The sequence below is a fragment of the Macaca thibetana genome, chromosome 3, assembly GCF_024542745.1.
Source record: "Macaca thibetana thibetana isolate TM-01 chromosome 3, ASM2454274v1, whole genome shotgun sequence".
In the NCBI taxonomy this organism is placed as follows: Eukaryota; Metazoa; Chordata; class Mammalia; order Primates; family Cercopithecidae; genus Macaca; species Macaca thibetana.
In genome coordinates this window covers 1,018,234-1,036,685 of record NC_065580.1, presented here as the reverse complement: position 1 = coordinate 1,036,685, position 18,452 = coordinate 1,018,234, and the positions used below count along the sequence as shown (strand labels likewise).

The 18,452-nt window shown below is 52.4% G+C and overlaps 2 protein-coding genes across 2 annotated transcripts in view; one reads left to right on the top strand and one right to left on the bottom strand.

The window, feature by feature from the left end:
* Window positions 1–18,452, top strand: part of DYNC2I1 (dynein 2 intermediate chain 1) — an 850,736-nt gene that overhangs the window by 222,749 nt on the left and 609,535 nt on the right.
* PTPRN2 (protein tyrosine phosphatase receptor type N2) overlaps window positions 1–18,452 on the bottom strand; it is a 1,007,974-nt gene that overhangs the window by 749,235 nt on the left and 240,287 nt on the right. The gene's annotated exons all lie outside the window — the stretch shown is intronic.

Genomic DNA, 18,452 nt, shown 5'->3' with positions numbered 1-18,452 from the left:
ATACAGAAAACCCAGGAAATACAAATATTAATTTGTAGGCGCTCCAAGGTTCGGCAGAGTCTCTCCCGGGCTGCGTGGGAGGCCAGGGCGGCTTCCCCGGCTGCTTTCCGCGGCGCAGGAGAGGCGCGAGGCTGGCGAACGACGTGGGACTAATGGGACTAATTTATTTAGCTCAATTCCATTTGTCTGAAATGGCAGACTCTGCTCATCAACATCCTTTCCAACCACACCTTCTAATTAATTTAGGCCCTAATTAGTCTTTATTTGGCGAATTGTTCACTTTGAGACAAGCTTCCTGTGGGGTTTCAAACATTCAAATTACCTTCTTTGGTGCACACAAAAGATTAATTCAGGCACTACTGCTTCCACACAGGGCGGCCATCTGCAGCTCCAGGCCGGGCGGAAGGGGAAATGGTCTGTTTCATTGTTCACTACGGTTTCGCCGTGCAGCTTGGCTGAAGAAAGCCATTCAAATGCAACAAGTGTAATTAGCAGAAACACATTCGCCCAGGGCCAGGCTGACGCGGTAATTGCTGGTCTGATATTACATATATGCTCACGACACGGGGCCGGGTGATTAGCAGAAAATAACCTCCAGTATTGCAAGCGTCTTGCGGGTTTCTATGGGACTTTGCAAAGCCCAAAGAATCCGGGAGGCAGCCTGGCAGCTGCGCGGGCGGCGCACAATGGCGAGGAGGAGACGCCAGGCCCGCGCGGTTTCCCTCCGCGCAGCCCGGCCGTGCTGCCTCCCGTGTGAGAGCAGGACCGAAGCCCCTGCGAGGCCACACACAGGCAGAGGGCTCCCGGGGACACGCCTGCAGCGCCCGGCCCCCCCACCGTCCGTGATGGACGGGCCGCACCACACGGCGGGAACGCCGCTCCTTTGCCTTCCAGTGCAAGCAGGAGTGGGAAGAGGGGGAGGAGGGAGAAAGGGGCAAAGAGGGAAAAGAAGGAATGACTTCAAACATACCTGATATTTGTACTCTACGTTTCAAATGGAAATATCTTGAACATAGAAAGGCAGGAACTGGAGGGCACGTTGAGATGACCCAGACCCCGGGCTCACAATGCCGAAAACTCGCCTAGGCCTCGGGGCCACAGAGGAGGGAGTGAGCCACAGGTGGAAAGCACCAAAAACCAGGTTCCTGGACCCCCAGGCAGGGCCCAAGTCAGTGATCACCTAACCTTAGGCCAGGGCCGGCAGCGTCTTCCGATCCCTGAGGCCACAGGAGGCTCAGAAGCCCAGGGCTCCACTCAGCAGCAGTGCCCGCGAGCTGCGCTCCCCAGCCCCAGAAGGAAGGCGCTCTTGGGCGGCCCTAGAGCAACGACGGTGCCCGGCTGCCCGCAGCTCTCCCGGCCTCTTGTGCACATTGGAAAACGCACCCCTGGGATGGACGCGTGGCCAGCTCAGGGCATAGGGCATGGCAGAGCGTGGCTGGTCCTGGCCCCACTCGGCCACTCCGGGTGTCTGCACACAGGACTTGGCAATTTGGTACCAACTATAAGAGAAGCACATCTGAGAGCAGCCAAAGCTTCCCAACATGCGGCTGGGAATCCCTTTCCCAAGCAAGCTCATGAAATCGCTCAGCTTTTCATAAAGAAAAATGGCCCAGGACAATTTGTATCACTTTTGGAACGTTCCAGGCAAACCACTTCTCAAGCATAACAGCCTCATTCTTTAAATTTTGTTTTTCATACAATGTCACAAGTATATTTTCAGAATAATATATATTACATTTTCTTGAAAACTGTCTTTTAAACATGTGTTTAGAATATATAGAATATAATGCATAATGTTTGTGCTTTTAAAATCAGTTTTGGCTAATAATTTTAACTACTTGACAGTTGATATAAATTAACCATTGATTCTCTTTGCCTTAGACTATCCCTGTGCTGAATGCGATAGACACAGATACCATCCCCAGTGCATTGTTAATAGGCTTTATTTTTAGAACAGTTTAGATTACCGCAAAATTGAGTGGAAAGTACGGATATTTTCCATGCATCCTCACACACGTACACACACACACAGCCTCCCTCACACACACAGCCTCCCACACGTACACACAGCCTCCCTCACACACAGCCTCCCACACACACAGCCCCTCATACACACACATCCTCCCTCGCACAGCGTCACACACACACAGCCTCTCACACACGCACACACAGCCTCCCTCACACACACACAGCCTCCCACACACACACAGCCACTCATACACACACATCCTCCCTCACACACAGCATCACTCACGCACACAGCCTCCCTCACACACACAGCCTCCCTCACACACACACAGCCTCCCACACACACACAGCCACTCATACACACACATCCTCCTTCACACACAGCATCACACACGCACACAGCCTCCCTCACACACACAGCCTCCCTCACACACACACACACAGCCTCCCGTCGCCCACGTCCTCGCCACAGTGACAATCAGCATAACAGTGACTGCGCCATTTTTCACTCCCAGCGGCCGCGGTGGCGTCCCCGTCGCCCGTGTCCTCACTCCCAGCAGCCACGATGGCGTCCCCGTCGCCCGCGTCCTCACTCCCAGCAGCCGCGGTGTCCCCGTCGCCCGCGTCCTCACTCCCAGCAGCCGCGGTGTCCCCGTCGCCCGCGTCCTCAGCAGCTCTTGGTGGTGTAGATGTTCTGGTGTTTGGCTGCTCTCTTAGGTGCATATCGGTATCTCATGATTTTTCACCCAATGCATTTTTCAACAATGAAATTCAACCTTATCTCCATATTTAAAGAACTTCATGATACAGGTGTCCTTCATTCCAGTAAATACTCAGCAATAAGGGTTGTTGAAGATGATTGTGACCAGAAGGAAGGAGCCCAGAAGCTCCCACAGATCATGCCCAGGCTCACTGCTACCCTGCTTGATTTTTAGGGTACTGGCTTCCCCCAAATATGGATACAGCCTAGTAGTGAAATAGAACATTAAGGAAATTCCTAAATACATTTGATAGAACTGATTTTTATGTGGCCAGAATTTTGAAAGTCTTGCTTTGTTCTTCTGGGTCACTTGGCTAAAAGGCAGGACCCCAAAAGGTCTCTATGAACATACTAGAAAAAAGGACTGGAAAGTGAAATCTCAATCAGGAAAGCATCAGGAGTGATGAGACTCCAGAATCGGGACGCCAGGGGTGATCCACACAGCAGAGGTGCTGGAGCCAGAGAACCAAAGCTCCCACCAGTCCAGGCTGAACTCCCCCATCTCAGACGTGGGGCGCAGCCTCCGAAACAATCTCGGGAAGTGGCACACTGAAGTCGCCTCACCGCTGACCATTTAATCACCCTGGAAACTACCCAGAGCCCCTAACCCTCAGGCCCCGTCCTCTGCAGGACTCCTGCCTTCGTATTCTTGGGACGCAGCCAAGACCCTACCTGGGATCTGACCTGGCTCGGGGTCCCCTCATGAACTGTCTTCTACTGACTGTGTTTCCTGCACCATGGCCCTGTACCCCATCAACATAACCCCATCATCGAAGCCCAGACTGACCCGTCCAGCTCTGCGGTCCTGCAGGCCGTGCCGAGCTCCCAGCTGGAAGCACATCGCCACAGCAGCAGTGGAGGCAGGAGGCCTTGGGTGATGGAGCCTGTCTATGAGACTCTCAGAACCAGGGCCCTGCTTTTTGTCCAGAATGTGCATTCCCTGCACGACCTTGGTTCCAAAGCTCACCACTGAGTTCACATTGGGAGCTGTCTGAAAATCATGGGAGAGGAGAACGGGTTTGCCTGTGAAAACTGTGGGCTCCCTGTCCACCCGTCCTCAGCTACTGCCACCATCAAAACACTCATGTGTGCAAATATATGTGTATGTGTGAATTCTTATACAGAAACACGTGCGTGCCAGGCACGGTGGCTCACGCCTGTAATCCCAGCACTTTGGGAGGCCGAGGCGGGCGGATCACGAGGTCAGGAGATCGAGACCATCCTGGCTAACACGGTGAAACCCCATCTCTACTAAAAATACAAAAAACTAGCCAGGCGAGGTGGCGGGCGCCTGTAGTCCCAGCTACTCGGGAGGCTGAGGCAGGAGAATGGCGTGAACCCGGGAGGCGGAGCTTGCAGTGAGCCGAGATCGCGCCACTGCACTCCAGCCTGGGCGACAGAGCGAGACTCCGTCTCAAAAAAAAAAAAAAAAAAAAAAAGAAACACGTGCACAGCTCCTAACTCACACATGCACATGTGCACAGCCACTAACATGCTTAACTGCCAAACTTACTGTGCATGCCCAAGGATGCCGCTAGTCCAACATCATCAACCCTTCCGACAAACAGACACTGCCCGTGCCTCTGCGTGGAAGCCTAACCCTTAGGCACTCCTCAATGACGGCTTCACGCCTTCTCCTCTGTCTTCCCTGCAGCGTTGGGTGCTCTTGTCAACGCAGCTCGTCATTTCTGTCCCCAGCATTGCCTGCGCCTTGCAAAGCCCCTTCCTGTTCCGGGAGCGGGTCAGTGCCATGCCTGCTGCTCGGCTGCCTCCGCCCCACACCCTCGTCCCAGGAAAGGCACAGCTCTGCCCTGCATCCCGCTTGCATGGCCAGGCCAGGACAGCCGGGAGACACGCACACAGAAAAAGCAGACACTGCAGGCTCCATACATCAGAGCTTCCAGGATCCTGGGGCAACAGATGTTCACCACTGATGGTTCAGTTATGATTGTGGACAGGCTGCAAAAAAGGGCACGAGAGAACCTGACAGAGGGTGCTGACCTCATCCAGCAGTCAGAGAACGAACAGCAGCCGGCCTGAGGACATCGAGGACACTCCAGGCTAAGGATCAGTTCCATCCATGGCAGCACCCAGCCCAGGTGGGCAGCGGGGAGGGAGCAACTCTGTGCATGGCAGCACCCGGCCCTCGTCAGCCCCAGTGGGCAGTGGCGACAAGGCCTTACAGTTCTGGATCAGGCAGGAGAGGGCACCAAGCGGGTCAAGCCAGTGAAGCAGATCGTGCAGAGCCTGCGGGAATCAGAGGCAGTGGCCTTCATCCCAGGAGCTGGAGGAGGCCGCCTCCACTTGGGTGGTGTTCCAGGCAGGGCAGGCTCTTGAATGGGTCTGCATTTTAAAACAGATCTCCCTGGCAAGGGCTGGAGATTGCCAGGAACCCATGGCGGGTGAACGGAGCAGCCCCACCCAGGGGATCGTGGCTAAGTGAGGATGGTGGTCGTGGAGACCAGAGACCTGGATAGCCTGGAGCCATTTACAGGGCAAACCTCAGGTCGACACGCATCCTTCTGCCAGCAGCAGCAATCAGGCCCTTCCACACGCTACCGAGCCCATGCACAGACAGGCTCGTGGGGGAGGGGAATATTCTGGGAGACGTTCTGTAGAATGAGTCTTTTTCTGAAACAGAAACGAAGGCTTCTTGCTGCCCTGGCTGGGAGAGGCGAGACATGGCAGGTGTCCCCTGACAGGAACTCTGCCTGGCCTGGAACTCCGATCTCAGGGACTCAGTGAACCGGGGGGCCTGACATCCCCAGAGTTCTAGGATGCAGCCCCCTTCACTGTGCAGACAGAAGGCTGGACCCCACTGCCTCTGGGACCAGCATGGACAGTGCTAAAGACAGTGAGAGAAGGAACGTCCAGGATGCAGAGCGGTGGATGAACAGGGCCCAGGACAATGGACACAAAAGTCTGAGGAGCAAAAGTTTTGCTTAGAGACATTTTTATTAACAATAGTCTAGAATTGGGTGGTCAGTTTCTTCCGTTTGAAAGAGAAAATATTGAGCATTTTCTGTTGTTGGATTTTTGGAGAAATAAGAAAAAGAGCTCATTTATCTTGGTCATTTGTTTTAACCAGTGATCCTTGGAGCACTGTTCCCACAGGCCAAAGTAATTTCATTCACAGTGTCACTGTCCCCAAAACACTAACCCAGGCCTAGCGCGGGCCTCCTCCAGGACTAAGCTTCCAGCCCGCTTCTATTCTGAGTCTGTGGGGCTGCGTACATCCCTCCACTTACACCACATGTGTGTGTACGTGGTGCACATATGCACATTCATACCTGCATGCACCAACACACACATTTTCACACACTTCTCCCATGCACAGGACACTCACATACACACACTCACACTTGTATGCACCCATGTGAACATTCCAACATATACGCACACACAGGTGTGCACACTCATTTGCATGCACTTGTTTGTGCAAACACACACAGGAGCACATGCACACTCACACATGTGCAAACGCACACACACGCACACACCCACACTAACTCATATACAGGTGTACACAAGCGCACATGCACAAACTCACACACCCACACGCATACGCTCACAGTCTCCACATGAACAAGACAGCACCTCACCTCTACCGCCCCAGGACCCCCCTCACCTCTACCGCCCCGCAGGACCCCCCTCTCCCTGGTGGCACCGTGAGTTCCCAGAAGGCAGGGGTCACAGCTGCAGCCTCTTCACGCCACCACAGCATCTGGTACAGTGCCTTGCACCCAGTGTGGATTAAAAGGATGTTAGTGAATGACTATAACTGGTGTTTTCCCATTTGTCTAAAAGAAAACGGAGATGTCGGTGGAAGTGTTTAAGACCATCAGCTAGAAGCCTCATTTGTTGAAATCTCACACAGATTTAGAAGTCGTCACCCCCTGGGAGTGACTCACTTGGATGAAAGACTCACTGCGGACCAAAGGGGCTGGCAGTGGGGGCTCCCTAGAGGGGCCGTTGCGAGGCTCGGAAGTTCTCAGGTGGCCGTGTGCCTCCACCCCTTCCCTTACTCTCTCTGCTTGGGCTCAGAGGGCCGAGTGACCCCTGGCATTTCCATCCCCAGTTCCACACGTGAAGCAGGCGATCCTAGTGGACCTCTGTCTTCAGAGGAAGGGTGGGCTCTGCTGTCCAGGGTGCCCCCAGGGGGTCCGGATGCTTGGAGATGCTGAGCCTCCTCTCTCGGGACACCCACAGCAATGGCCCAGAACCATCAGATCAGAGCACCAGAAAGCTGTGGGGTGAACCAGGTGGCTTTGATCCCCCGTGAGCAAAGTGCTCGTGCCACACTTTGCTTAGGTGACATGCCCAGGCCTGCGCTCAGTGACATCTTGAGTGACACGTCCAGGCCTGCCCTAGAGGACATCCTAGGAGAAATGGCCCAGAGACTCTCACTGTGCATGTGCTGAGAAATGTCGCTCACTGTGTTACCCCACAATTCTCCACAGAGATCCACAGAGGGTCCCCCAGGCCCCACAGCCAGGAGCACCTTCCTTCCACCAAACACCGTGAGCATGACCAGCTCATGGGCAGGACACTTGCTTGCAGGCTCCTATGGCACAGATTCCAGTGAACTAACCATCTTCTGTTCCCCTTTTGCTAATATCTTGACCTACTTTTACTTATATGTCTTTTTTAAAATATCTCTTATTTATGGAAATATAACAGGACTTGGAAATTAACGAATACAATATGATCACTTAATTTCGTATTTCAAAGTGAGGCAATTAGCTTAGGGCACTGTTTGAAATAACGGCAACGCATACACCTATTCAATCGTTTGTGTAAACAGTATACTAAGGCACGTAAAAACTGATTTGTCTCAGATCCCTGGAAACTATCAGAACAAAGTTCTTGAATTGTGAGCAAGAAGGAATGGGCAGAAAAGGCACCCCAATCGTGAAGCCTTCGCAGATGAGAGGCGTTGGAGGCTGTCTTCCAACCAGAAAGGCAGGCGAGAGACACGCCAAACCACGGGGCAGGCAGAGCCCGGCGGAGCAAGCACAAGCACGTTCCAGGGCTGGGCAGGGACCGCAACTGTTTCTAGAACTGTCACAAAGCCATCGCTGAGACACACACTCAGGTTTGCAGAATACTGTCCACAGTAAACACCAAACGCATCCGCTCATCTGGCTGCCAGATGACCCTGCCCAGACAAAAGCAATGGGCGGTCAGTGTCATGCAGCTCCCTGGGAACACACCGGGGAAGCCCAGGAGGAGAACAGGGCCTCCGGGGATGTCTCGGGCACTGAACCCAGAGCCTAGAAACAGCAACATTGCAGGGCTCAGGGCGCGCTTTCCAGGGAGAACCGTGTCACATCTAGGGCCCCACAGGCTATACCCGCCACAGCTCCTGTGTCCGACAGCCAGGGAGGGAGCGCAGCGGCCTCTGATGAAACAATGGCACCCTGTTGTGTTTCTTCAAGCTGGTCTGTCACTCACTCCCTCCCTGCATCCAAACAAGGCGAGGCCCAGAGGCTGCGGTCACCCGGGAGGCCAGTGAGGACCGAGCAGCACCAGTGACCCCTCGTGGCTGCCTCCCTGCAATGCCGGTTCTTCATCGAAGACATGGCTCAGGAGCCCTGCTCTGACTCAGGCCTGAAGATGCCGGTGGCAGACTCAGTCGGCCAGTGAGGAGCCAAGAGACAAGACACTGCTGCCCAGTACAACAGGAGAATTAATGCACACTTGTACACGTAGGTGCACAATGCAGAAGCAACCATATACACAGACACACATTCACACCATGCACAATGTATGCATACACACACAAGTATGCAGACACACAACCACACAATGCACACATTCTCACATATACACACACCCTCACACATGCTCCCAGATGCACACATTCCCACACACGTGCACATTCTCACATGCACACATTTTCACACACATGCACATACACATTGTCACATGCACACATTCTCACACACATGCACATGCTCACACATTCTCACATGCACACACATGCACATTCTCACATGCACACATGCACGTTTTCAGATGCACATGCACACACATTCTCACATGCACACATTCTCACATGCACATGTTCTCACACACGCACATTCTCATATGCACGTTCACACATTTTCACATGCATACATGCACACGTTCTCACACATGCACACACGTACACATTGTCATGCACACACATGCACACGTTCTCACATGCACACACATACACATTCTCACATGCACACATTCACACATGTACACGTTCTCACACACATTCTCACACACATGCACATGCACACACTATATGTTCTCACATGCTCACACATGTACATGCTCTCATACACACACTCGCTACTCACTCACACTCAGAATACCAGAAGGACCCTCACCAGCCTGGGACGGCTGCTCCAGGTGTCCTGCTGTACCAGACCAGGTCACTCTTTGATTCTTTCCTGCCTCCCCTTCTGGGGTCCCTCAGGACCCTGGCCCTCTCCCACTGTCGCACAGGGAAGCTGACACTGCCAAAGCACCTTCGATCTGTAAATCCCGGTGCCCTGGGACGCTGGAGCTGCCTCTGAAGGTCCCTCCCTACAGGGAGCTGGCAGCATTGCCAGGGTTCCCTCGGTCCCACGGGGCTTCGCACAGCAGCACCACAGACGGGGGAGCCCACTGCTCCATCAGGTCCCCAGGGGTGTGGCGACAAGAATAAAATCTCCCCCGCTATTTTTGGAGAAAGGAGAACTAATGACAGCTCAGAATCCTGTTGAAAGGAATTCTCCAGAGGGAGAAGAAGGCCTTTATCTGAACTGATCAAGCCCCCGCCACATACATTTCTGCAAGGAAGCTGTGAAAGGGCTGCTGTTCTCAGGGAGTAGAAGCTGCTGTCACGGCACACAGTCAAAACTGCTGCAAAAATCCCAGGAGGCCAAAGGTGAATCCTGAGAGACAGCAATGGTTTCTGAGGTCCAAGGAAACAGGCTCTGGCTTGCCACACGCCCAGGCCAGATTTCAGAGGCCGTCGGATCTGTGGGCTGCGTCCATGGCAGGACTGCCGTGGAGTCTGAGCGGCTTAGCTCTTAATGAAACCCAAAGATAAGCCGAGACCCTATTTCGCTGGAAATTCCTTCATTTTCAAGGATTTGGTACAGTTCAGAGCAGCCACTGACAGGCAGCAGAAGGCAGGGGACAGAGCGACAGTGCCTGGGAGCGGCCAGCACAGCCTGTGCATCTGCAGAGCAGCGTAAGGCTCTGCCTGGGGAGGAGCCCCGCGCCCGGGCAGCACCTGCACTCACAGCAGGAGTCTCACTGTCCGGAGATACCAGCTTCCCTGTGCGACAAGCGGGGCCTCCGTTCCTCCCACCACCCAGGGATCCCAGTGAGGCCTGGGACGGTAAATCCAGGAGAGACCAGCTTCCCTGTGCGACAAGCGGGGCCTCCGTTCCTCCCACCACCCAGGGATCCCAGTGAGGCCTGGGACGGTAAATCCAGGAGAGACCAGCTTCCCTGTGCGACAAGCGGGGCCTCCGTTCCTCCCACCACCCAGGGATCCCAGTGAGGCCTGGGACGGTAAATCCAGGAGATACCAGCTTCCCTGTGCGACAAGCGGGGCCTCCGTTCCTCCCACCACCCAGGGATCCCAGTGAGGCCTGGGACGGTAAAACCAGCGGCACACAGCCCACTGCCCCAGGGGAGGTCACTACAGAAGCCACAGGTGTCTGAGGGCGTCAGCCTGCAGTACTGAGGAGCCCAGGCACACGCTGGCTGGGTGGGGCAGGGGGCGGTGTGGCAGGTGGATGGTCCTTCCAGGAGGTGAGGAGCAGGCTACGAGGGGAGGACAGTGAAGACAGTGCCAAGAACACAGCCAGTCATGCCTCCCTCACTGAGCACCGGCACGCCCAGCACTTCCCAGCATTTTACTTCTAAGGATGCTTTAAGCCCCCACCCCAAGTGCATGAGGCGGCTCCTCTGTGCAACAGGCTGTGTGCTAAAACCAGCCCCGGGTGCTGGTGTTAGCAGGCGGACGGCTGAGAGGCAGGGAGGTGGAGCCTCGTGGTGGATCAGCACCCTTACAGAGGCCCCAAGGACTGCTCGCCCTCCGGCCACATGAGGACACGTGAGGAGGCACCATGGATGAGCCAGGAAGGGCCTCGCCAGACACCAGACATCAACCTTGCTGGGGCCCTGACCTTGGCTTCCAGCCTCCAGAACTGTGAGAAATCAATGTCTGCTGTTCCTAAGCCCCCCAGGAGGTGGCACTTTGAGCAGCCTTCATGGACTACAACACTGCGTATTATTATCCCATTTACACCATGTGGAAATTAAGGCACAGAGAGGTTAAGGAATTTGCTCAAAGTCGGCCTGGGAGTCGCACCCCAAGATCTGTCCACATGGTCCCACTTCACTGCTCTAGGCTGTCCTCTACGGAGCCCTCATTTTCACTTTCGATTGTGGGTGCCAGCATTTGACTGAGAAAATGCGGTCATCATAGTTACATGGAGTGACTGGCAGAGTGTCCGATTCTGCAACCAACTCATCAGATCCTCAGGTCCTTGTATGGCAACTCTCAACATCAGAGCCAATGCCTGCAGACGTCACCCACACACTCAACACAGGAGCCGATGCCCGCAGATGTCACTCACAGACTCTCACATAAGAGCCAATACCTGCAGACGTCACTCACACTCACTCTCACCGTAAGACCCAACGCCCACAGACGTCACTCACAGTCACACTCTCACCATAAGACCCGCCGCTCGCAGATGTCACTCACAGTCACACTCTCACCATAAGACCCGACGCCCGAGACGTCACTCACACTCACACACTCACCACAGGAGCCGACGCTCACAGACGTCACTCACAGTCACACTCTCACCATAAGACCCGCCGCTCGCAGATGTCACTCACACCCACACTCTCACTATAGGAGCCGACGCCCGCAGACGTCACTCACACTCACACACTCACCACAGGAGCCGACGCCCGCAGACGTCACTCACACTCACACACTCACCACAGGAGCCGACGCCCGCAGACGTCACTCACACCCACACTCTCACTATAGGAGCCGACGCCCGCAGACGTCACTCACACTCACACACTCACCACAGGAGCCGACGCCTGCAGACGTCACTCACAGTCACACTCTCACCATAAGACCCGACGCCCGCAGACGTCACTCACACTCACTCTCACTGTAAGACCTGATGCCCGCAGACGTCACTCACACTCACACATTCACCATAAGACCCGACACCTGCAGACGTCACTCACACTCACAGAGTCAACTCAGCTAATCCTTATAACCCTTAGTACCATAAACTGTCATGGTCCCCATTCCATATTCAGAAACTAGAGCCCAGAGAGGTTGGGTACCTTGCTGGAGCCCACACGGGAATGGGTAGCTGCAGAAAAGTCTGACTGACACTTAGCATCCATGAGGGAGTTAAGGAAACAGGATGGACCATTCCAGACCACCAGGAGCTCAGGAAACCTCATCACTGTGGTCACTTGAGCCAAGATCCAGAAAAAATTAAGTCCTTGGGGGCTTGAAAAGGGAAGGAGAAAGGCAGGGTGGACAAGCACTGGGTTCTTTTCAGCCGGCACATCCCAGTGACCAGCTCTGCATGGACTTAAGCACCACAGGTGAGTCATTCTCCCCCATGGGTGCCCCGCAAGAGCAACCACTTGGTGTGATCCAGAAACGGGAGAGTCAGCGGCCTCCATGTTCCTCCCCAGTCCCCGAACGTGGCCTGTGGCTGGACACCATGTGCCGCCCAGTGCTCTCTGCAGAAGAGGCAGCATCTCTAGACAGAGGGCTGAGCACCTGCTGTGGGAATGAGCCAGGAATGATCCGCTGTGTGGAACCACTGATTCTGGGCCACCTGCCCCAGCTGGGAGCTCACCCTGATGGAAGCAGAGAACCACAGAGCGGCAAGTCACTCAGCTCAGGCCAGGTGCTGCTGGCTACGACCTCGTAGGTTCATCCCCAAATGCTCAGCTTATGGCTGAGCACCACGAAGAGGGACAAGAACCATCACCCCGCTCAGCCACCTTCACTTCTCCCAGTAAACAGACTCAGAGGCGGAGTGGCCAGTACCAAGCACAAATCACCATCACTCCATCGGGAGCAGGACTGGGAACAGGAGAATCCTGGTCTTAAGAAACTGGCAATCTAGGTAAAGTCAAGATAAATAGGTGTTTTTTTAAAAAGTGGGGGTGGGGACAATTTAAAAAGCAATTCAGAATAAAATAAAAGAATGTAACCTTCACCTGGCCAACATAGAGAAACCCCATCTCTACTCAAAATACAAAAAATTAGCCGGGCGTGGTGGCACACGCCTGTAGTCCCAGCTACTCGGGAGGCTGAGGCAGAAGAATCGCTTGAACACGGGAAGCAGAGGTTGCCATGAGCCGAGATCGCGCCACTGCACTCCAGCCTGGGCAACAAGAGTGAAACTCCATCTCAAAAAAAAATAAATAAATAAGAATGTAACCATCAAAATTAAAACTGTTGTGCATCAAAAGACACTATTAGCAGCATGAAAAGGCAGCCAGGGAATGGGGAAAGATTTGCCCTCATCTATCTGATAAGGGATTTGCATCCAAAATACATAAAGAACCACGACTCAACAACAACAACAACAACAAAAACAACCTGATTAAAAACCGGTAAAGGCCCTGAATAGACGCTTCCCCAGAGAAGATGTAGAAACAGCTGAAAGCACAGGGAAGGCGCCCAGCATCACCAGCGTCAGGGAAATGCAAATCAAAACCACGGTGAGACCCACTGCCCACTCAGCAGGACATCTACTACCAGAAAACAAAACGCAACAAAACCAAAGATAACGCGTGTGGGTGAGAACGTGGAGAAACTGAGGCCCTTGTGCTCCACGGGCAGGAACGTCGCGTGGTCCAGTTGCCATGGAAAGCACACGGGAAAAATTCGACATGGAATTAGCAGATGATCCAACAGCCCCACTTCTGATTTTACACCCGACACCTGCAAGCAGGGCCTGCACAGAGGCTCGGGCAGCCACCCTCGTGGCACACAGGCTGTCGCAGCTGCGCCTGGTGGAATCACAGCCACAGTCGAGCTCAGGCGAAAGCTTCCGTGGAGGGTCTAGACTGCATTTCCAGGCATCAGGATGAGTTTAAATTTAGCTCCCAAAGACCAGTCAACACAGCAATGAACACACACTTCACACCACCACACCCCAAGATAAGGCCCAGAAATTCACATTCAGGGAAAGACAGCCCCTCTTACGTGTCACCCAGACCCCCACACGAACGGGTCAGACCCTAGCACCTTCCAAAACACAACATGTCCCCCTGCCGAGGAGCCAGCACCTGGGCCCTTAGAAGCCGTGACAACCGGCAGCAAAGGGCAGGGCCTCCCCCAGGAGGGACCCCGGACGGCACAGACCGGGGAGCTCCAGCAACCCCACACCGGCCCCAAGCCAGGCCAGGCTGGGGAAGAGCTGGCTTCAGCAGGACCAAGGCTGTTTAGTAACTAGAAGCAACATGGGAGGGGCCGAGCCATCATTAGGAGCCCCGTCCGACGGGGAGCGTTGGCCCCAGTCACAGGCAGCGGGGACCGTTTCAAGTTTAGGCCTCCCGAAGAGGCAGTTCCTCGACCAAACTGACGACCCATAATTGACTGTTAAAATGAACACTTGCAGCACCTTGCACCGGGTCTTGAATGCTAATTATATTCACCGGCATTTAATGTAAGAAACTCTGGGCCGGGCGCGGTGGCTCAAGCCTGTAATCCCGGCACTTTGGGAGGCCGAGACGGGCGAATCACGAGGTCAGGAGATCGAGACCATCCTGGTTAATACGGTGAAACCCTGTCTCTACTGAAAAGTACAAAAAACTAGCCGGGCGAGGTGGCGGGCGCCTGTAGTCCCAGCTACTTGGGAGGCTGAGGCAGGAGAATGGCGTGAACCCGGGAGGCGGAGCTTGCAGTGAGCTGAGATCTGGCCACTGCACTCCGGCCTGGGCGACAGAGCGAGACTCCGTCTCAAAAAATAAAAAATAAAAAAAAAAAAAAAGAAACTCTGGAGTCTGGGCTGAAATGACACACAGGAATTTGGAATTGCATAAAACATGGAAAACCAGATTTTTCTAGCCCAAGAATAAACGAGATGTAATAATGAAAAAGGCCCCACACGTAACCCACCAAGAAAGAACACGTGAGGCTGTGTTGCTGGAGGTGGTCACTGTCCCCGAGCTCAGTCCTGACAGAATTGATGCTCTGATTTGGAATGTGCAGGAACAGACTCCGGCACCTTTCATCGGTGGGTTTAGGAGAGGGGTTCAGGGGACCCTGGCACTCCTCTGATGAGAAATTGGGCACCAGCTCATGCAGCTGTTTCCCTGGAAATCACTGCTTCCCTGTTGGTTTGCACACGACCCTGTCAGTAAGGGGAATCGTGCTGTGTGAGGTGAGAACCCAGACGCTGACGGACGATGCCCAAAACAGAGCTTTAGGCAGAAGACAGCTTGGACCCCAGGCCTCAGTTACGCCATGGAGGGAAAGTATGGTGTGGGCACCCAGGACCGCAGTGGGTGGGAGAAATTCTGGAGGACGAAATGTGGGTGATGGTCATGTCTACGGCCCCAGTGCTCCCTCTGTGAGGGTGGACCCTGCTGTCTGGGAGCAGTCCTGGCAGGACCCGTACAGCCCACGTGACTATCTGATGGTCTAAGCCTCTGTCTGCTCAACCCTGACGGCATAAACACGCCTCCCAGCAGAGCCTTGAACCTGGAGAAGTCATCTGAGTGACTAGACGTTAACAAGGAGAGAAAACCTAACAGGCTGTCTCCCGGCCAACGGGAACACAGGTTTTTTGTCTTCATTGGGGTTTTGTTGTGAGCTACTTTGGTAAGCAGAGCTTTGTCTGGAGAGGGCATGTTCTTATAGGAGGCCACAGAGGGTTTTATGAAGAGTAAGCTTTGGAGGCTCAGGAGGACTTGTATTTTCGAGGGGGGTGGAGCAAGAGAAAGAACAAAGGCAAAGGCCACTGGCTTTGGAAGCCCCAGGTAGAAGGAGACAGGGTCTCCCACCCCCGTGGAAAATCCTCCTGAAGCTACGAGCTGGGCCAAAGCTGGTGTGGCAGCAGCAGTCACCCAGAGCTTTCCAATGCTGTCCACTCATCCCAGGTGGGGAAACTGAGGCTGAGGAAGCAAAATGACTTGGTCACGCACATTTTATAATTTACAATTGTATATATTTATGGGTGTCCATTTTCACACTGCTATAAAGAACTGCCCAAGACTAGGCAATTTATGAAGAAAAGAGATTTAATTGACTCACAGTCCCACAGGGCTGGGGAGGCCTCAAGAAACTAGTCATGGCAAAAGGCGAAGGAGAAGCAAGCACCTTCTTCACAAGGTGGCAAAAGGAGTGGGGGTGAGGGGAGTGCTACACTTTTAAACCATCAGCTCTCATGAGAACTCCCTCACTATCACGAGAACAGCATGGCGGAAACCACCCCCATGATCCAGTCGCCTCCCACCAGGTCCCTCCCCAACACGTAGGGATGACAATTCGAGATAAGATTTGGGTGGGGACACAGAGCCAAACCGTATCAATAGGTACAAGGCAATGTTATGATTTAGAATACCATGTGGAATAATTAAATCAGGCTAGTTAACATATCCATCACCTCAAATACTTAACATTTTTGTGGTAAAAACATTTGGAATTTGCTCTCTCAGCAGTTTTGAGATGTACAATCGTCTACTATTATCTTCATCACACTGTACAATCGAACTCAAAAATCGCTCCTGAGATTTTGTGCTCTCCAACTGTCATCTCCCCATTTCCTCCACCCCTGGCCTCTGACGACCTCAGTGCTACTCTCTGCTACTACGAGTTCAATTGTTTTCAGTTCCACAGATGAGTAAGATCATGCAGTATTTGTCTTTCTGTGCCTGGCTTATTTCACTCAGCATAATGCTCTCCAGTTCCATCCATGATGTTGGAAATCACAGAATTCCTTGTTTTTTTTAAGACTGAATAGTATCCCATAGTGTCTTTATCCATCCATCTGTCGATGGATGCTTAGGTTGCTCTGTCATGGCTATTATGGGCAGTGCTGCAGTAAACATGAGGGTGCAGATCTCTCTTCAACATACTGATTTTACTTCCTTTGGATAAAGACCTCATAGTGGGATTGCTAGATGATATGGTAGTTTCAGCTGAGAGGCCTCCATACAGTTCCCCACAATGACTGTACTGATTTATATTCCCACCGATAATGTACAAGAGTTCCCTTTTCACCACTGCCTCACCAACACTTGCTGTCTTTTTAATGAGAGCCATTCTAACAGGTGTGATGTGACAGCCCATTGTGGTTTTGATCTGCATTTCCCTAATGATTAGCACGGTTAAACATCTTTTCATATATCTGTTGGCCATTTTTATGTCTTCTTTTGAGAAATGTCTACTCAGGTTTTTTACCCATCTTTTAATTGGGTTTTTCATTTTCATGCTATTGAGTTGTTTGAGCTTATATATTTTGGATATTAAGCCTTTATTGGATGTACGGCTTGCAAATATTTTCTCCTAATCCTTAGATTGTCTGTGCACTCTGCTAACTGTTTTGTTTGCTATGTAGAGCTTTGTATTTTATATAATCCCATTTGTTTATTTTTGCTTTTGTTGCCTGTGCTTTGGGGATCAAATAAAAAAACTGTTGCCCAGGATAACGTTATGTAGTTTTTGCCCTATGATTTCTTCTAGTAGTTTTACAGTTTCAGGTCTTAAATTTAAGTCTTTAATCCATTTTGAGTTTATTTTTGTATATGGTGAGAGATAAGGTCTAATTTCATTCTTCTGCATGTGGATATCCGGTTTTCCTGGCACCATTTATTGAAGACACTGTCCTTTTCCCATTATGTGTTCTTGCCACTTTTGTCAAAAATCAAGTGGGCACAAATGCATGGATTCATTTCTGGACTCTCTGTTCCATTAGTTGATTTGTCTATTTTGTTTTGTTTTGTTGTTGTCAGTACCGTGTTGTTTTGGTTATGATAGTTTCACAGTATACTTTGAAATCAGGTGGCGTGATGCCTCCAGCTTCGTTCCTTTGGCTCATGATTGTCTTGGCTATTCAGGGTTTTATGTGGTTCCATATGAATTTTAGGATTGCTTTTCTATTTCTGTAAAAAAACAAATGCCATTGGAATTTTGAGAGGGCTTGCATTGAATCTATAGATCGCTCTAGGTAGTATGGACATTTTAACAATATTAATTATTTCAGTCCATGAACATGGGATACCTTCTATTTATTTGTCTTGTCTTCCATTTCTTTCACCATCTCATAATTTTCAGTGTACAAGTTTCACCATCTGGGTTAAATTAATTCCTATTTATTGCAGTCACACGTTTTTTCAGTGGTAGCACTCACTTTCTTGAGTGAACCATGGAGGTTGTGGCATTTGCCTGTCAAGGGCCTTCCCTTCCTGGCGGGTGCTCCCCTCTGCTGTTGTGGTATCCTAGGAGGGTTGTCAATCCCTAAACCTGCTCCCTTGCAGCCCAGGAGCCACAAGAACATCCCATTCCCTGCCCAGGCACTGGTACCAGGTGCAGGCCCTGGTCCATTCCAAACCACAGCCCCCTCCCTCATGCTTTTCTCTGGTGTAAGATTCTCTCTTTTCACGCGGATTGGTTGCTAAGCCCTGTGAACAGGGGTGAACAGGTGGACAAGCAGCCATCCCAGCACCGCACAAAGAGAGATAAACT